We start from the raw sequence: 12,239 nt of genomic DNA on the forward strand, positions 1-12,239 counted from the left end.
GTTTGATTGGTATGTCACCAAATAAGTAAGTTAATTTAGGTATAATAGACTTTTTTGTTTAGAGGTTGGTTTTATGGAAAAAACAATAAAATTGATATAAACCATTGGTTAATTGGATCAAAAAAGGAAAGAAAAAGCAACAAATTTCTAGAATCAAAAATGAAAGGCATGAACTTACTACCAATGAAGAAAAAATTAAGAGAATTATTTGGAATTAATTTGGCCAATAATATTCCAATAAATTTGACAATCTGAATGAAATGGATAAATATCTAAAAAAATAACCAGATTAACAGAAGAAGAAATAAAATACTTAACCCAATTTTACAAAAATAAATTGAACAAGCCATCAATGAACTTCCTAAGAAAAAAATCCCACGAACCAGAGGGATTCACAAGTGAATTCTGCCAAACATTTAAAGAACTATTAATTCCAATACTACAATATTATTTGAGAAGATAAGCAAAGAAGGAATCCTACCAAATTCCTTTTATGAGAAAAATATGATGCTGATACTCAAATCAGATAGAGCTAAAAAATAGAATGAAAATTATAGACCAATCTCCCTAAAGAGCATCAAGTCAAAAATTTTAAATAAAATACTAGCAAAAAGATTACAGCAATACATCATAAGGATCATACACTATGAGCATGTGGGATTTATATCGGGAATGCAGGACTGGTTCAATATTAGGAAAACTATCAGCATAAGTGACCATGTCAATAACAAAACCAACAGAAATCATATGATTATCTCAGTAGGCATGGAAAAGGCCTTTGACAAAATACAGCAGCCATTTCTATTAAAAACATTAGAAGGGGGGGCAGCTAGGTGGCACAGTGGATAAAGCACCAGCCCTGGATTCAGGAGTACCTGAGTTCAAATCCGGCCTCAGACACTTGACACTTACTAACTCTGTGACCCGGGGCAAGTCACTTAACCTCCATTGCCCCACAATAAAACAAACAAAAACATTAGAGAGTATGGGGATGAAAGGAGCTAATCTTAAAATGATAAGTAATATTTATGTAAAACCATTAGTAAGCATTATCTGTAATGGGGATAATCTAGAAGCCTTCCCAATACAATCAGGGGTGCAGTTGTGCTAGACATGTTAGCTATAGCAATAAGAGAAGAAAAAGAAATGAAAGGAATTTGAATAAGTAATTAGGAAACAAAATTCTCATTCTTTGCAACTGATATTATGATATGATTAGAAAATCCTAGAGAATAAAAAGCCACTTGAAATTATTAACAACTTTAGCAAAGTTGCAGGATACAAAATAAACCCATATAAATTATCAGCATTTTTATATATTAACAACAATGTCTAGCAACAACAGAGAGAGAAAATCCATTTAAAATAACTGTTGACAACACAAAAAACCTGGGAGTCTACCTGCCAAGACAAACCCAGGAACTACACGACTACAGGTACAAAACACTTTCACACAGATAAAGTCAAATCTAAAGAATTGGAAAAATATTAATTGCCCATGGGTAGGCCAAAACAATATAATAAAAATGACACTTCTCCCTAAGTAATTCATTTATTTAGTGCTATACCAATTAATCAAAAATATTTTATAGATCTAGCAAAAATAATAAAATTCATCTGGAAAAAGAAAAGCTTAAGGTTATCATGGGAATCATACAAAAGAAGGTGGTCTAGAAGTAGAGATCGCAAACTGTATTATAAAGTGGTAATTATCAAAACAATCTGATACTGGCTAAGAAATAGAGAGGTGGATCAGTGGAATAGAATAGGTACAAATTACAATATAGTAAATGACTATAGTAATCTATTATATGATAAACCCAAAGTCCAAGCTTTTGGAACAAAAACTCATTATGTCACACACACACACACACACACACACACACACACACACACACACACACCCCACCTGCTGGGAAAACTGTAAAACAGTATGGCAGAAACTAGGTATAGACCAACATCTCACACTGTATACCGAAATAAGGTCAAAATGGATACATGCTTTACACATAAAGGATGGTACCATAAGCAAATTAGAAGAGTATGGAATTGTTTATCTGTCAGATTGATGGACAAAGAATTTAGGACCAAAGAAGATATAGAGAGCAAAACAAAATGTAAAATATATCATTTTGAGTATATAAATTTAACAAGTTTTTGCACAATAAAACAATGTAACCAAGATTATAAGGGAAGCAGAAAACTGGAATTTTTGAAACAAGTACTTTTTTTTCATGTGGAAAATGCAAATCGTGAGGTGTGGGAGTTCCTCTTCTTTTTTAATTTTAATCAAAAAAGTATTTTATTTATTTTCTAGTTCATGTAGAGATAGTTTTCAAGATTTGTTTTTATAAGATTTCTAGTTTCAAATTTTTCTCCCTCCATCCCCTCCTTCCCTCTGCCACAAGACAGAAAGCAATCTGATATAGGTTATATATGTGCAATCACATTAAACATATTTCTGCATTAGTCATGCTGTGAAAGAAGAATCAGAGCAAAAGGGAAAAACCTCAAAAAAGAAAAACAAAAAAAAGAAATAGTATGCTCCAATCAGCATTTAGATTCCAGTTATTTTTTTTTCTGGATTTGGAGAGCATTTTTCCATCATGAGTCCTTTGGAACTATCTTCGACCATCGTATTGCTGAGAAGAGTCAAGTCTGTCACAGTTGATCAACATACAATGTTGTTGATACTGTGTACAATGTTCTCATGGTGCTCATCTCACTCAACATTGGTTCATGTAAGTCCTTCCAGGTTTCTCTGAAATCTGCCTGCTCTACATTTCTTAGAACACTATGATATTCCATTACATTCATATACCACAACTTGATCAGCCATTTTCTGGGCATCCCCTCAATTTCCAATTCCTTGCTAACACAAATAGAGCAGCTATAAATACTTTTTTTTTTTTAGCCTGGGTAGGAAGTATTTATTTACTAAGGTGCATTTCCATCTCTTGTTACATGGTAATGGCATTCTGCCTTACCTTGGAATAAGGAAAGGAAGCCCACGGTAGGTACTTAGTGGTTTCAGAGCTAAGAGTGTAGACCTCCTACCTAGGGCCTGGTAGGGATGCCTTAATAACAGCTAATGCAGGAAAAGTGAGTTGGAGGGCAGGCAGCCACAGGGCACATCCTGGGGGAAAGAAGCCCGTGGTCAATCTTGCAGAGCAGAATGGGGGGTGGGGGGGATAGGGGAATGGCCCCCACCAGAATCTGGCTAGTCCTTCTTCCTTGACATTCTCAGGTGTTCACCTCAGGTTGTCCAGATAGCTCTGCTGGAGACCCAGGGGAGATCGTTGCTTCACTTCCAGGAAGTGGGTTTAGAGGAGATGCACTTCATTTGGAATAAACCGTTTAAAAACCTGCCAGGACTCTGAGTCTCTCTGGGCCATAAGCAGGTGCGCCTCGGAAGAGAAGGGAGGCCGCCCCTAGAAATCAACGCGCCACCCCAGGCACTGGGTACCCAAGGATTTTATTAACGACTCGACAGGGCCAAGTCCGCCCCCGCTCCCCCTCTTCCCGCCCCGTAAAAGGAGCCACAGCTTCAGGGACACGACGGCGAGGTTTGGTCGTGCTTTGTCATGGATGCTCCGGATCCCTGGACACGGACAGCTCGTCATGGAGCGTCCTGCGCGGGCGTCGTCAGGCCCAATGCTTCTTAAGCTCCTCTACCACCTGCCCGGGCTCATGGAACTTTAGTTTTCACGGGGGGCCCTTCGTGATCCCGCTCCAAAGCTCCGCTCGGCTACCGTCGGGCCGCTGCAGCGTCACGTCGAAGCTGCTCCGGCCGTGCTTGCCGGGGTTCAGCCGCACGAGCAGCCCCGAGTGGGCGAGGCGCAGCGCCTGGCCCACGGCCTTCGCATGGCTCGCGTACACGCGTCAGCTTCGGCAGTGCTCGATGACCACGCTGGTCTCTCCCCCGCCTGCATTGCCGCCCTGGGCCAGCTTCTCAGGCTTCTCGACTTCCCCGTCCGTCGTCATGTCCGCCTTGCGCTTTCTCCCGCGAGGAGCCTTGGGGCCCGGGCCCTGGGAGGCGCGTGGGTAACCAAGCACGTGTAGATGGCCGAGCTGGAGTCCCCCTCACCGCCGAGCTCAGCGACCCGAGCTATGAATACTTTTGCACATGTGAGTCCTTTTCCCTTTTTTATGATCTCTTTGTGAAAAAGACCACAAAGTGGGATTGCTGGGTCAAAGGGTATGCACAGCTTTGTAGCCCCTTAGGCATAGTTCCAAATTTCTCCCCAGAATGGTTGGATCAGTTCACAGCTCCACCAATAATGTATTAATGTTCCAATTTTTCCACAGCTTCTCCAACATTTATTATTTTCCTTTTCTGTCATATTAGCCAATCTGATAGGTAACAGGTGGTAGATACCTCAGAGTTGTTTTAATTTGCATTTCTCTAATCAGTGATTTAGAACATTTTTTCATATGGCAATAGATAGCTTTGACTTCATCAGAAAACTTCTTATTCATATCCTTTGACCATTTCTCAATTGGGGAATGACTTAGATTCTTATAAATTTGATTTAGTTTCATATATACATAAATAATTTAGAAATGAGGCCTTTATCAGAAATACTGGCTGTAAAAATTGTATTACAGTTTTCTGTGACCTTTCTAATTTTGGGATGTATTGCTTCTGTTTGTACAAAACCTTTTTAATTTAATGTAATCAAAATCATCCATTTTGCATTTCATAATATTCTCTATCTCTTGTTTGGTCATAAACTGTTCTCCTTTCCATAAATCTGAGAGGTAAACTATTCCTTCCTCTCCTAATTTACCTATGGTATGACCTTTTCTGTCTAAATCACGTACCCATTTTGACCTTATTTTAGTATAAGGTTTAAGATGTTGGTCTTTGCCTGGTTTCTGACATAATATATTCCAGTTTTCCCAGCAGTTTTAAAACAAGTACTTTTGATAAAGGCCTCATTTCTCAATTATATAGAGATGAGAGTCAAATTTTTTAAAAATGCAAGTCATTCCCTGATTGATAAATGGTCAAAGGATATGAACAGGCAGTTTTCAGACAAAGAAATCAAAGCTATCTATAATAATATGAAAAAATGCTCTAGGTCACTAATGATCAGAGAAATGCACATTAAAACAACACTGAAGTAACACCTTACACTTATCATAGTGGCAAATATAACAAAAAACAGAAAATATTGGATTTTGGAGGGGATGTGGGAAAGCTGGATGTTAATCACTGTTGGTAGAGTTCTTAAAAGTTCCAAGTAATTTGGAGAACAATTTGAAACTATGCCCAAAAAGCTATCAAACTCTGCATCATACCCTTTGGCCCAGAAATACCACTACTAGGTGTGTATCCCAACAAGAGCAAAAGAAAAGGGTAAAGGCTATCTGTCCATCTATCTATCTATCTATCTATCTATCTATCTATCTATCTATCTATCTATCTATCTATCTATCTATCTATCATCTATCTATCTATAAATAAAATATTATAGCAGCTCTTGTGGTTGCAAAGAATTGGGAATTTGAGGTGATGCCCATCAATTGGGGAATCGCTGAACAAGTTGTGATATCTGATTGCAATGTAATACTACTGTACTATAAGAAATGATGAGGAGAATGATTTCAGAAAAAACTGGGGGGATTTATATGAACTGATGCAAAATGAATTGAGCACAACCAGGAGAATATTGTACACAACAGCAAAATTTGAATGATGATAAATTGTGAATGACTCCGTTCCTTTGGCCAAGACAATGATCCAAGATAATTCCAAAGGACCCAAAATGTTATCTATCTTCAGAAAGAGGGAGCTGATGGACTCTATGTGAAGATTATAGCATACTTTAAAAATTTTTATTTTTAATTTTGTGTCTATGTTCAGAACATGATAAACATTGAAATATGTTTAGCATTACTTCACACATATAATCAACATTTAATTGCTTGTCTTCTCAAGGAGGGGAATGGAAAAGAGGGAGATAATCTGGAACATGAAATTTTAAAAAGTGAATGTTAATTTTTTATATATAATTGGAAAATATTTAATGAAGTAAAAAAAGAATGTTAGATCTTTGAATGTAAGAATTGCCTTTACTTTTAAGTTTACATCATTAGTGCTTAATAGAGTACTCAATATGGAGTAAATGCTTTTATTGATCTATTACATTCATTCATTCAGTCAGTCAATGTGATCTTCAACAAAGGCATTATTTGTATAACAATGCTTATGAGCAGCTTGTACTATAATTACTGAATTCATGTTAATTTACTCTCTATATGCCTTGGATTTTTGGCCTGTCTTTTTTGTTTTTCAGCAAATATGCTCTTTTTTTGTCTTTATGGAATTTTTCAGTCATTCGAGTTGAAAAATATTATTTTCTTCATTTACAACATTTCTCATACATATAATATTTTCTCCACTTATAGAGCCACCATTCTAAATTAGTTTCTCATCACCTCTTGCCTAGACACCAATAGCCTTTTGCTTGATTTCCCAGGTTCTAATTTCTCCATACTATAATTCATCTTCTCTTTACCTGGGAAAGTTTGGATCTGATCATGTCATTCCTCTACTCAATAAAATCCATTGGTTTCTCATTATTTCAGTGACCAAATAAAGTCCTCTGGAATTTAAATATTTCTTCAAAATTTAAATATCCTCCTTTTACAATGTGGCTTCTTCCTATTTTCTCAGACTTCTTACACTTTACTTCCTTCCCTAAACTCTGAATTAGGTATACTGACCTTCTTGCTATTTATTGTATATGATGTTTCTTGCTACTCTGTGCTTTTGCAGTTGCCTTCTACATGCTTGTAGTGTTCTGCATCTTATTTTGCCTCTTAGCTTCACTGGCTTCCTTCAAGACCCAACTCAAATCCTGTCTTCTACAAGGGGCCTTTCTTGCGTACACCACACCCTTGTAAGGCTGTAAGGTTTCTTTCATATAATTCTTTCCATCTGTGCCCCAATATCTTATTCAAATATAGTTATCAACATGTTCTCTCCCCCATCCCCAATAGAATGTTAACTCCTGAAGTCAGAGATAGTCTTCTTCTTTATTCTTTTAAATGACAAGAGGTTAGCACAGTGGCTGGCACATTATAAGTGTTTCAAAAAGGGTTATTGACTTTATGTTTTGTACAGAGTATGCTATCATATCACTGGTCTGTATTTGGAGAGTCTGATGGTATTTTCATCTTTTAGTAATGTATTTTTATGCCTTATTTAAAAAAAAACAACAACTAAAAGTGGGATTAGACTTGCTTCTTAGAAGAGGCACATGAATTACCAGTAAAATACTTTACCAGCTTTCATTTGAGTAAATGATAATGTATGTTGTCCAGCCCTGTGCTTTTTAGTTTTGCTGAGAAGCTAAACTCTCAATCTTTTCTCTTAATGTAACTATTCTGTCATTCATTATACTCAAAGTGCATAAGCTAAATATGCTTTCATTCTTTGGACTTCTTTCAGCCATAAAGATGACTAGAAAATTTCCACATCATTCTTTTTGTATGTATATTTGTGGGGAAGAAGGAAGTAGATTGTTTCTCTCCAGTCTTTTATTTATTTCTCAAGATTGTAATAGTGTCTTTTTAATGTTTATTGTGTTATTTTTATTTTTGTACTTCATTAATTCTTCAAATCACCTAAACCTTTTGACTTCAAAAAAAATTCTGATTAAGGAAAAATAACATTTTCATATGCCTTGTTTTTTGGATTCCTTTATGTAGTTTTTGTTATCGTTGCTACCTTTATGGGCAATGATATTCAAGTTTCATTTTTATTCTTCAGTATATGAAGTAGATACTGATACAATCTCTCAGTGCTTTTTTGTTAATCTTCATTAACAATTGAATGTCTTCCACCATAATGGTGTTCAACAACTTTCCTGAAAGATAATCCTTGATGACTTAGCCTTTCTTCTAAAAGGTTTTACTATGATGAAGACTACTACAAATGCTGGTGTTTACAGGTATTAAAGTGTTTCTCAAATATTTTGGAAGAATGTATTGCAGTAGATTTATTTATGGTGTCGAACAGCCTTTTTTGTTTTTGTTTTTGTTTTCGTTTTCACAGGATTTTTAGTTCCAATTTTTTTTTCTCCCACCCTCCCTTCCCTCCCTCCTCCCCAGGATGGAAAGCAGTCTGATATAGGTTGTATATGTAAATTCACAGTAAGCATATTTCTACATTAGTCATATTGTGAAAGAAGAATCAGAAAAAAAAAACCGGTCTGAAAGTAGAAACAGTATGGTTCAATCTGCATTCATAATCCACAGTTCTTTTTTCTGGATGTTGAGAATATTTTCTATCACGAGTTCTTTGAAACTGTTTTGGATTGTTGCATTATTGAGACGGGCCAAGTCTATCCTCATTGTTCATCACACAATGTTGTTGTTACTGTGTACAATGTTCTCCTGGTTCTGCTCCTCTCAGTCAGCATCAGTTCATGTAAGTCCTTCCAGTTTTCTCTGAACTTCTCCTGCTCATCACTTCTTACAGCACAATAGTATTCCATTACATTCATATACCACAACTTGTTCATCCATTCCCCAATTGATGGGCAATTCCCTGAATTCCAGTTCTTTGCCACCACAGAAAGAGCTGCTATAAATATTTTTGTATGTGTGGTTCCTTTTCTCTTTTCTATGATCTCTTTGGGATACAGACCTAGTAGTGGTATTACTGGATCAAAGGGTATGCACAACCCCATTTCCCTTTGGGTATTGTTCCAAATTGCTTTTGAGAATGGTTGAATCAGCTCAAAACTCCACCAACAATGCATTAGTGTTCTAATTTTTCCTCAGCTTCTCCAACATTTATTATTTTCCTTTTTGTCATATTAGCCAATCTGATAGGGGTGAGGTGGTACCTCAGAGTTGTTTTAAGTTGTATTTCTCTGATCAGTAGTGATTTGGAGCATCTTTTCATATGGCAATAGATAGCTTTGATTTCTTCATCTGAAAATTGCCTATTCTTATGCTTTGGCATACCCTCAATTTTCAATTCTTTTCCACCATAAAAAGACTTGACAGGTAAATGATTCCATGTTCCCCATATTTGCTTATATCTAAATCATGACCCCATTTTAAGTCTAAATCATGCACCAATTTTGACCTTATCTTGCTATGTGATGTGAGATGTTGGTCTGTACCTACTTTTTGCCAAACTTCTTTACAATTTTCCCAATAGTTTTGTCAAGTAGTGAGTTTTTAACCCTAAAGCAGGAGTCTTTGGGTTTATCAAACAATAGGTCATTATTGGCCTTTATTACTGTGCCTTGTGTACCTAATCTATTGCACTGATCCACCATTCTATTTCTTATCCAATGGCAGATTGTTTTGATGTTTACCATGTTGTAAAACAGTTTGAAATCTGGTATGGTGCCTATATTATTGTCAAAGCCATTCGAGAATATAGGTGTTCTTTTTGCCATCTGTTTCATTATTGAGTATAATTTCTAGAATTTGCTTAAGCAAAAATTTTCATGGACCTTAGGCTCACCAAATTTTAACTCTTCACATTTTATTAGGGTTTTTTTTTGTTTTAGTCTTATTTCATTTAATCTAATTTTAGGGATGACATTTTTTCTTTATTTTTATACTATTTGAAAGTACATTGTTGTTTGTCTTGAGGTAGTGAGTAATATTGACAAAAACAGAATAAACCATTTGCATATAATTTCTGAGATTCACTGTCAGTTTTGCTCTCATATAATTCTGGTGAATAATAAAATAAAAAATTATCTTAAGTCCCTTTTCTCCCACTCATTTGATACCTTCTAGTTGTCAGTGCCATTTGCCCTGAAACATTTAAGTCAGGGAGGGATGCTGGCATTTCAGAGTTGTTTCAGTCTGTTTTGACTTCTTTTAGAACCAGAGTACAAAGGAACACCATTTGTTATACTCTCTTCAGTGCTGAGATAATAACCATCATGATAGAATTGACAAAGGTCATCCTATAACACTAAAACATCCTATGTATGCCTTTTATTAATTGATGTAGTTTGATCACAGTGACCAATTGACTTATCCAGTTACTCAGTCATTCTTATTGTCAGAGACCATTTTGCTAGTGTTTCAAGCATACTACCAAGACTCTATCTACCAGACACCTAAGGGTACACAGATTCCTAAGGCTGTACATCACCCTAGTTGATATTACCCAACATTTGTGGGGAATTAATATTTCCTAATAATGTGAACTGTGGGCAGGACTTTTAAGGGAATGTGTTGGTTGTTGTGACCATCATCATCATAATTATTTTTTTTATTACTTTACTTGAAAGAATGTGCACTAATATTCACTTTTTTCCTCTTACAGCAGTTGGAAAAATGAAATATTAATCTAGAGATGAAAATTATAATGGAAATACTTTTGCATTAACTTATATAGCTTTCTCTAAGTTATTTGAGAATCATGGCATCATGATTATCCTTGGGAAATTAGCTACATTGTTTACCCTTGGACAATATTGCTTTCATACTTATTCAATCCAAATCAACTAGCATATATTAAGTGCCTTCTTAGTGCAGAAAACCATGCTATGTGACATGTTTCCTGCCCTTGTAAAATTTTATGGGAAGATTTGTATGAAATTATAAAGAGCGAAATAAGCAGATTCAGAATATAGACAGTAGTTACAGTAATATAAATGAAAGAGATCACTAAAATGAAGCCAAATTTTAAGTAAATGGAAAACCCATTATGGTCCTAAAGAACAAACAGTGAAATATACATTGATTTTCTTGATAGAAAATAGGGGTTCTACATGGAAAATGTGATGCCTAATTTTTAGATAAAGTTGCTGAATTACTCATTTTTGCTTACCTGTTTTGCTTTATCACAAGGACGTGTTCAATTCAAGAGGTTAAGAATAAAGTAGTATAGTTTATTCAGTGATGTAAATGCAAAAGGCACTAAGAAAAACTCATTGAAAAATAAATATTTTAGAAGAGTCCAATCAGTGATACGAAATCAAGAGGGTATTTCTGGGCTAAAAGGTCATCACCGACAAGGTAAACAGGAAAATCTTCATGGAAATAGTATGAGAGTTGAGCTTTAAAGAATAGGTAGGAATTCAAAGACAAAATGATGGGGAAAGGTTATTTATGATCTTAGGTACAGTGTGAATATAAATTCAGAAATAGGGAAGTGTAAGGCATGCATACGGGCTGGTATGGAATCAAATTTTTTTTTGAAGCACATAAGATTAGAGGCTAGAATTGCAGAGTAAATCCAGTTTACAGAGAACCATGAATTCAAATCTAAGGGATTTGCACCTTATTCAGCAGACAATAGAGAGGTCCTGAGGAATTCTGAATAAAAGAATTCTGAGACATAATCTACACAAAACATAGGTTAATTCATCACTGGTGTGAATGAAGAGAGTAGAGGCAAGAAAGACTTCACCAGAATATGTGGCAATTTTCCTTGCAATTATTAATGAGATATTATAATTAGGGTGTAGGTGGGAGTACTGAAGAGGGATGGATCCAAGAGATCTCTCAGAGACAAAAGGGTCAGGACTTAATAATTGATAATATTGGAAGAATGGAGAGGAAATAGACAAAGAAAACACCAAGGCTTCGAATATGGGACACTGGGTGAATGGCTGTACTACTGATAGAAGTAGTAGAGTCAAAAGTTATAGCAGTTTTTATCAGAGAGATAAGTGAGTTTGAGGTTCAGTTAGAACTTCCAGGTGACTAGGAGAATGATAATAGGGTGACATATTCAGGCAGTTGTGTATCAGTATCTTTTAAAAAGTCAGGGCTGGAGATATAGGTTTGAGGATTATCTAGACAGGGATGATAGGGGCAGTTAAGTGGTATAGTGGATAAAGTATTGGCCCTGGATTCAGGAGAACTTGAGTTCAAATTCGGCCTCAGAAACTTGACACTTACTAGCTCTGTGACCCTGGGAAAGTCACTTAACCCTCATTGCCCTGCAAAAATCCCCCAAAACCCCCCAAAACATAGGGATGAATTATATTAGCCTTAGTATAAGGATTTACTAAAGAAGACAGTGAAGGGATGACTAAATGTTGAAAGAAAATCAGGAGTATAGAGAGTCTCAAAAGCTGAGGGAAGAGAGAATATTCAGGAGAAAGGGTTGTCAACAAATTTGTTGATATCACTTATTATACTTAGTTGATTGACTCTTAGATACTTAGCACAATGATTCTAGCTAATACAAGACATGCATTTTTGGCCTGTGAATTAATTCCCTCTGTTTACTGTATAAATAT

At 35.9% G+C, this 12,239-nt stretch overlaps 1 pseudogene; it reads right to left on the reverse strand.

Annotated features, from left to right (window-relative positions):
- Positions 1 to 3,645: 3,645 nt before the first annotated feature.
- The window catches only part of LOC122754784, a 74,617-nt pseudogene continuing 66,023 nt past the window's right edge, over positions 3,646 to 12,239 (reverse strand).

The sequence above is a fragment of the Dromiciops gliroides genome, chromosome 4 (assembly GCF_019393635.1).
Source record: "Dromiciops gliroides isolate mDroGli1 chromosome 4, mDroGli1.pri, whole genome shotgun sequence".
NCBI lineage: Eukaryota > Metazoa > Chordata > Mammalia > Microbiotheria > Microbiotheriidae > Dromiciops > Dromiciops gliroides.